Source organism: Leptonotus elevatus, chromosome 10 (genome assembly GCF_054856555.1).
Source record: "Leptonotus elevatus isolate MCC_2025b chromosome 10, RoL_Lele_1.0, whole genome shotgun sequence".
NCBI lineage: Eukaryota > Metazoa > Chordata > Actinopteri > Syngnathiformes > Syngnathidae > Leptonotus > Leptonotus elevatus.
The window spans coordinates 1234133-1236687 of record NC_141248.1 but is presented as its reverse complement, the minus strand read 5'-3'; positions in this window follow the sequence as shown (position 1 = coordinate 1236687).

Genomic DNA, 2555 nt, shown 5'->3' with positions numbered 1-2555 from the left:
TCTACCGAAATTCAAACACAATCTGCTTCTTCCTCTGGTCGTTGAATCAGTGGAGGCTAATGTCTGCGGATCTCATTCGGCTTCATCTACCCTTCCTTCCTTTCCCCAGTCTTTCCTTTGATCTCTTGAGGTCTCCCTAATTTGTTGGAATTTAGATGTTTTTGGGGTTGGTGAAAGACTCTGGTTGGTAAACTGGTGGGTAGTAGGTGTTGGTCGGTGCTGGATTTCACTTTTCTTTATTTTCTTTGATCCTTCCTCGGGTCTCCTGACAACTTCACGACTCTAGCTGGATTCTGAAGTATTCGGTTTAGGTGAACGGTATGGGATTTTTAATAGGTTTTAGGTCAATTAATGAGCACACACTCACACGCACACACATATGCACACACACACCCGCACATGCACATACTCACGCACAAACAAAAAAAGAGAAGAAAAAAAAAGCGAAGAGGGAAAGTGTGCTAAATAAAACCTGCAGTGCGAACCCTTGTCTGCCTGTGGATTATTTTGTCCGGCTGTTGTGATGGATGCTGTTTTAAAAATGCTAATTATTTAGCTGAAGAATTTGGCCATCAATGCAATTTTAAAGGTATATGTGGGATTGGTGACGCTATGTATTAATTAATAATTATCTTATGTTTATCATTTTGTACTAACTGTCCGAAACGAGTGTAACCTTTATAAAACACCGGCTGGATCCAACGGCTGGAGCAACATACAGCAACATACAGAGTCCACATGTTCTAAAATTGTTCTTGACAGCCGTAGCCTATTAAAAAAGATTTAACAGCCATTAACAGCCAGCTCTTTTCTTCCCTCGGTCGCTCAAATAATTTTTTTAATCATTTTTTCCAAAAATATTGTTTTTCTACGATGGCATATTAGGGCCACGTATAAATATATATTTTTAGAGGGCGGGGGCAATATTCTGAGAAAAAAACTCACTAATTTGTCACATTTGTCACATGAGCTTTAACAACACATTTGAGTAAGCCAAGTGGTTTGGTAAAACGTGATCAGTGGGAAAAGCAAACTGTGTTAGGCTGTCAGCATCAAAGTGTGCAGTAATTTATTTCCTCCATTAAACTGCTTTTAAATTGTAATCTGATGGCTCTCATTGCTAGCTAGCAACTAGCCATTAATGCTGGATCAGGCGCTGAATGCAGGCAACAGGCGCCGTATAATACAATGTAAGTGTGATTAAGTAGTTTTTTAGTATCCTTAATTAACGATTTAACTTGGTTTCAGAGCAACGTTGTCTGTGTCTATCAACATATTGCCAGATGGCGCAACCACAGCAAGTCAGCAATTCCAAAACGAGTGTATGCAGCAACACGCTGCCAGGAATAACTTCAAAATAAAAGTAATGGAAGGCGACTAATGTCAGTGTTATTGCATTTAGAAAGATTTTATTTTTAAGTTGGACATTTTTGTGTGTTCCGTCATAGATAGCATGAACAATTGTTGCTGCTTCTAGCTTGACTAGGTTTGCTCACGGTGTACACACAAACAATTTTTTACATTAATTTGTAACATTAGACAATAAATATCATGTTGGAATGTAAGTTCTATAACTTCTAGGTACCGCTAAATGTCTATATAATAATAAAATGTTATATTATTATTATTATTATTTATGAATCCGTGTGTAGTACGGTGGGATGATTTTGGACTATTTTCTTATTCATGGGATTTTACGGATTTTATTTGAATGTTTTTGTTTTATTTGTACTTTTTTTTAACACCTGTTAAATGTGATAAGGGAAACAGTTGGGAATTGTTCATGATTTTGGGGTGGCCCACAGCCCAGTATCCCACTATAATAGTTACGCTCCTGCCCTGAGCAGATGTCCACATTTAGTACCAAAGCAAGAGTAATCATAATCAGCAATAAGATGACAATTTTTTAAATAGTGTTTTCTTGAAGATCTTAGTTTATCATTAATGTGATCTGTTCACAAATCAGATCTTGACACAGACAACAGAAAGTGGAAAATATGGTTCCTTCTGAAACTGAAATATCTTCATTCATTCATTTAATTACAAAGAGAAATATTTTTCCTATTTTAGTTTTAAATAGTTTTCTTTCATATCGAGAAAAGCTCTATAAATCAAATGTATTCGTTGTCAGGTGCATCTCATTTATGGGGGATGACGAAAAAATCTTAATCGGTGAAATGATGCTCTCTGCTCGTTGAAAATCATTGGACTTTCGATGCTTGTATTTTGATTCATGAGGATTATTTTTTATTTCAAAATGTGATTAAATGTAGTTTGACCACTATAACAATCTGCCTGGCAGGTTTGTATAGCCTATTAGGCTATTGTGACAATCGTGACTATTGTGACAAGCAAAAGCAATACAATCCGCCATTTGTTTTCACTGTTTAAAAGGAAACTTTTGCATTGCATTGCAGTGGGGAAATTGTCAATAGCAGGCTGAGTGTCAAAAGTTATTTTTATACATGCTGAGGGCCCCTACAAAATGACCGGCGGGCTGTAAATGGCCCCTAGGCCGTAGTTTGGACACCACTGCTTTAATTCATAAATTGTAT